Source organism: Sarcophilus harrisii, chromosome X (genome assembly GCF_902635505.1).
Source record: "Sarcophilus harrisii chromosome X, mSarHar1.11, whole genome shotgun sequence".
In the NCBI taxonomy this organism is placed as follows: domain Eukaryota; kingdom Metazoa; phylum Chordata; class Mammalia; order Dasyuromorphia; family Dasyuridae; genus Sarcophilus; species Sarcophilus harrisii.
The window spans coordinates 1,971,639-1,977,535 of record NC_045432.1 but is presented as its reverse complement, the minus strand read 5'-3'; the positions used below and the strand labels follow the sequence as shown (position 1 = coordinate 1,977,535).

Genomic DNA, 5,897 nt, shown 5'->3' with positions numbered 1-5,897 from the left:
CTTCCTAATTGGCTTCAAGGGACTCTATTTCCCTACAGCCTCCAAAGTATTTTCCACTATATGCAGGCCTGATCTCTCCTGTGCAATATACTCCAGGGGTCTCCATTGCCTGCAGGAACAAATAGAAACTCCCTGTTGAGCTTTTTCTTCAATTAACTGTCATTTTGTTTCCTATTTCCTGAGGCCCCACCCAAACTGAAAGAGATGAAAAAGAAAAGAGAAAAAGAAAACATATGTGTCATCCCACATATGTAAAGAAAATCAAATTTTCTTGTTGCCTATTTCCCAAATATGTCAGAGTTTTCCCTTTATGCTGAGTGCATCATCTCTCTTTGAGACAGGTGGGTATTCTGTTTCATCAGCACTTTTCTACAATCATATCTGGTCATGATGTTGAGGTACGTTTAAAAGGAGACCCCAAAAGTTGGGGTTGAAGACCGGTGTTGTAAGGTATCTCAAAAGAATTTGCAGGCTCAAAGCCATCTCCAAGTCAAGGGGCAACGGATATTGTAATTTTAACGCCAAGTGGGCTAAGTTCCAAAAGAATTTAGCAAAGAACCACAAGCAAGGAGACAAATTTGTCCAGTGCTTCATGTCCCAGATAGGCTAATTTTATGGCCCACAGGTAGAGCTGAGGAGTGGTCTATTCATCATTGTCTTGGGGAATCTGGTTATCCCTGCCCAGCAGATGGTCCCATCTGACAGTCAGCAATGCGTGTAGGACCATCCTAAGGCCAGAAGACTTTAGAATCATTGACAGACAGATTGTTGGAACGATAGCACTCTAAGGGCGGAGACCTCAGGATTACTGCACTATTTCTCTTAAAAGCTGTACCTCTTTCAGTAGGGCAAGTTCAATGTGTTTGTTGGTTAGTGACTTTTAAGGGATAGCTCCAAATTGCCTTCCAGAAATCTGCACGGTGGTCAAAGATCTTCCGAGTTATCTCTGTTTTGGTGTATGGTGTACTACACCCAGCTAAAACTGGCTTTTTCTGTTCCTGACACCTCCCATTTCTATGCTTTTGCACCATCTCCCATGCTTGGAATATGCTTCTGTCTCAGTTCTTCCTCACAGAATGTCCCTCCCTTCTTTCAAAATATGACCCAAGTGCCACTCACTAAATGAGAGACAGAAAGCTAAGTGCTTCTGGTCAGTTCATGGCACCGTGAATGAATGCTTTAGCAATTGGACACCACCAAGAAAGGCAAAAGTTATCCCATTTTTAAAACAAAGCTGTTTGCTTGATGGAAAGAAGCTGGTTCTGATTGGGATGGAGAATCAGCGAGAAGGAATGATTTTTTTTAAATTGTGATCCTTAAGCATCCATGAAGAATATGTGAGGACTGGAAGAGCATGTTGAGAAATATCTTGATGGAAATAGCTTAACTATGGTGCTGTAAGGGGGAACCCATATAGAACATGTTACAAGAATTCTCTGAGGGACTGACTACTGTTGTAGTCTTTTGGGAATGTTTTGATTTATTTTTTCTTGTGATTGCTGAAGAGAGGCAAAAAAGAGGTAACTGAACAGAACAGAACTTAAGATTCTTACGAAGTTTGCATTCACATGTGCAATGAATAGGTAAGAATGAGTTTCCCAACAAATGAACTAGGATCAACTACTATTACACTATAAATTTCAGGGTCGCTTGAGGGTAATTTCAGTTGTGATTCTGGTCATAACCAGAATGTTGCAAATAATGATATATGTCACATTTAGGATTGATTCCATTTGTTAAAAAACATTGTATGTTTTCATTCACTTTAAATTTAATTCCATTTCACTTAATTCAATTCAATTCAGTTCCATGTTAAAATATATATTTACTTACATATAGAAAAGTTTGTTTTAGGACTCCAGGAAAGGATTTTTTGTGCTTCATTAAAGAATTAGTACCTGGTGAATTAGGCTAATTACCAGAGCTAAATAATGAAATTTCCTTTATGAGGATAAATCTGCATTATCCTGCTAGTTCACTATAATGTTTGGGAGGTTAACATTAATTACAATGGCAGCCTGAGTTTGGGTAACTTACAAGAATGTAGTGAGATCCCAAATCTTATCTACTAAATTTCAACCCACATACGTTGTCTTCAGCGGACAGAATATAAGCCTCTTTCAGAACAGGAACTCTTTCATTTTACTTTATCGTTTGCTTTTTATTCTTTGAACAGTGATTGATCCATAGCAGGTACTTAATAAGCAGCTGTTTTTGCTTGGCCATCAAAGAATTTTTAAAAGACCAATGAATACAGTGTTACTCACTTTTCCTCAAGAGTATATCTATCTTGTAGCAAGGGTTGGATGGCAGAGTAGGATGGGCAACTCATCTACTGCTGCCCACCATACTCACGTTTCTCCAGTCCTTCTCAATATAAATCAAGGGCCTACACTTCAGCAAGCCAATAAAATAATTTCTCCTGGCCACATTTCCCTTCTCAGTTCACATGAATGCTGAATCTTAAAGTCCAGTCAGGATCGATTTAGATTTCACCTTATTACTTGTGTAATCTTAGTGACTGGTACACTATATACACAAACAAAATTGCTAAGGTCCCTGACAATGGAAAATAATACCTAAGACCAAAATAACCCCTATTCTGAACCTCATGGAAATACTTACTGATTCTTGGCTGGACAGGAACAGAATTTTTATTGGGGTGGGACTGGGGCAGGGACCAGACCTGCAGTTTCACTGATAGCTCTAATCCCAGTGAAGAAGCTGGGAACTAGTACCAAATTGTATGTGTTCTGCAATTTATAGTTTTGAAAAGAGACCTGAGCCCTATTGAGAAGACAAGTGATTTGTCACAAGACAAGACCGGACAACAGGCTTCACTAACTCCACAATCCTCACCATCCTCGGTCCTGTTCTCCCAACTTACAGAGAAGTGAAAAGCAGAGGTAGGTACTCACTTGTGACCTACACAGTCAGGTTCTTCAAGCAGTTTGCTAGCTTTTAGTAGATAAAAATCCCTCTAGCTCCAACAGGGATTCTGCCTCACCTTCCACTCTTTCCTCTACTTTCTTTTCTGCTGTATAATTTTCCTAGGGGAGAGAGAGAGAGAGAGAGTAAATTCACTGATTGTGCTTCCTCAAGGGCCTTTCTACAAACTGATGTATGTCCAAAGAAAAGCACTATGGGAAGGTATTCAAGGACTTTATGAAGACTGTTTGGAGGAACTGAGGATACATAGGTTGGAGATGGTTCATGGAAACTGTGTGTAAAGAGACAGAGTACATACAACTGTTATCTTTAAGTTTCTCAAGAAGTGTCATGGAAACAATTGGACTAATTTTGCTTGACCCTAGCAACAACAGGTGAGAGAGGTAACAAAGCAAAATGTACACTGATGAAAGGAAAAATGTTCTAACTATTCGTGCCATGCAAAAGTTCAGTGTACATTTTAAAGATCTGAAAACCTTTAAAACTAATTGGACTAATAGTTAAAGGTACCAGTTAGCCACTAGGTACCTTCCAAGTCTCCATTCCAGTCAAACCGGAAAACTATGTGTTGCTCCTGATCCTGCTGTTCTGTCTCCAACCCTAATCGATTCTCTATTTCCACAGTGTATTTAATCTTTTCCATCTCTGTCTGTGGAAGCCCCTTCTTTCCAGATGAAACTTATCTGAAACGGCTCTAGCTTCATCTAAATTTTCTCCTCCCTTGAAACAGATCTCTTCTTTGGCACTGCTCCTACCTGTCTTTAAACCACAAAACTTTCTTATTTTCTCAATAAAAGTTATACTTCCTCTTCCTCCCCTCCGACCCCCTGTGAAAGTTGGTCCTGTACCACTTCTCTTCTTGGGGCCAGGATCTACCTTGCACATAGTAGACACTTAGAATCATAAAGGGTAGGATCTGAAAGACCCCTTAAGTGGTCACCCCAACCTCATTTTACATAGAAATGGTTAAATCTCTTTCCCAAATTCACATAAAAATACAGGTAAAACAAGAATTGACACCCAAGCCCTCTGAATGTAAAAGCAGTGCTTGGGCCAAGGGATATTTATTTCTGTTTGTAAACTGTGAAAATGAATGCTGAATACAGAATCAGCTTTTTCCCTAAGCATTTAAATATTTATATGTAAGGCCATTTAACAGTTTCCAGTTAAAGAGGGGTTTGTTTGTTTGTTCTCCAATTTATCTGGTTCCCCATCCCTGGAAAACAAAAGTAGGGGGAAAAATGGAGTGACAAACAAAACTGGGCAAAACAAATTTTTGCACGGTCACGTCTAAAGATATGTCTCTTTCTACAGCCGAGTTTGTCATCTGTCTGACCTAGGTAGGTAGCTTGATCAGTCCTCGGAATGGTAGCTATTCAAAACTGTTTGTAGGTTGAGCTTTTTAACTAGACTGATGAGGATCACACCTGCTTCTCATGTGGTCAGGACCATACATAGGATCTACCACGGAATGATAGTACCCAAGATTTAGAAACTGAGGGCCAACTCTGATGAGTTTTCTCAGAAGCAATCTTAGGTTTAGACAAAAATCAATAAAATCTGACATTTGTATATTCATTTAAAGGCTGCAAAGTACTTAATGTAGGTTTTCTCATTTAGGTTATTTTCTTTAACAAGTAAAGACAAGTAACAGATTATCCTCACCTTCCTTAACCTGACTCTTAGCCTTACTAGTCTCATGGCAAGTAAACAATGACATGGCTCTGAAGTCAGGAGTAACGGAGCCCTACTCAAACAAGATAATATTAGTAAAAACAACAACAACAACAACAACAAACTTGCTTCACACAGCAGCTGGTACCTAGTGGGTGTTTTTCCTTTCCCTTACCTCAGTTTCAAATTCCACCTCTCCTGGTTCCTGGATTCTGTTTGGGTCAGAACAAGGACTGGCTGGAAGCAACTTCTGGTGAAATTCTAAAAGGATGATGATCATGACGATGATCAAATAAACAGTTCAGTATCATAGAAAAGTATCCAGCCAGCTTCAGAGCCACTAGAAGACCTGGGTTTGTGTCCTGCCGGATACTGGGTTTAAAGTCCTGCCCAACCCTAACCCTAACTTCTCTGCAACCCTCTTAGCCTCTAAGTTTCCAAGATGTAAATCTGCATTGGTAGAGGAATTTCCTCTTCCTCATAAGAAATCACAGGCCTGGACAAACATTAACAAGGAGACATGTGACTTTCTTTTTTTCCTTTTAAAGTTTGCCAAATGTTTGGCACATATTTTCTCACTTAAGCCTCAGCAAATCTGAATACAGTAGACCTACCTCAGGGACTACTATTAATGCTCTGAAAGTGGGATGCAACCTACCCAGGAAGGGAAAAACCAGCAGGGTCTGGTTGTCTTGGAAATTCAGCAAATTTATCTTCTTCTAGGCAAAGGCACTAGTCCTTAGTCTAAAGGTCCTATGTGAACCCCTCCAGTTATGGCTAGAGCCTGAGAGAACCAGGAGACATATGAAAAAGGAGAAGGAGAGGAAGACATACGTGGTAACATTTTCTTGCTTCTCCGGTCTTCTTCTGCAGAGTTTCTTCAACCTTTAGCTCTTCCTTAGAGCCAGCGTCAAGCTCCTTGTTGATCTTTGCTTAGGCTGAGGGTTGGGGGCTTTTTGGTCTTGGTTTGTACCCTCTTTTGGCCTTGGAGTTCCTAGGTCTGGGAAGATCACTCACCTTCTTGGTGCTTTGAAAGAGGAATATATACAGAAATATATGTTTTTATTCATTTATTTTATAGGGTGCTACTCTGCAAACACTCTTTAGGTACATCTATTGTTTTGCTTGCGATCTAGGGTTCTCCAAGTAAACTATATTATTGTTCTTATTTCTTTACTTAAAATAAATTCTCAAACTCTACCAAACAGACAGGACCTTCTTGCATCACTTCTAATTTTACTGGGGAAGCAAGGGAAGATGAGGGAGGCATTTTC

At 39.8% G+C, this 5,897-nt stretch overlaps 1 long non-coding RNA gene across 1 annotated transcript; it reads right to left on the bottom strand.

Annotated features, from left to right (window-relative positions):
* Positions 1–2,993: 2,993 nt before the first annotated feature.
* Positions 2,994–5,483, bottom strand: LOC116420345. The gene is made up of 3 exons (XR_004230641.1): positions 5,458–5,483; positions 4,799–4,884; positions 2,994–3,050 (listed from the first exon to the last, which is right to left on the bottom strand). It is a non-coding gene; the product is annotated as an uncharacterized LOC116420345 (long non-coding RNA).
* Between the last annotated feature and the right edge of the window lie 414 nt (positions 5,484–5,897).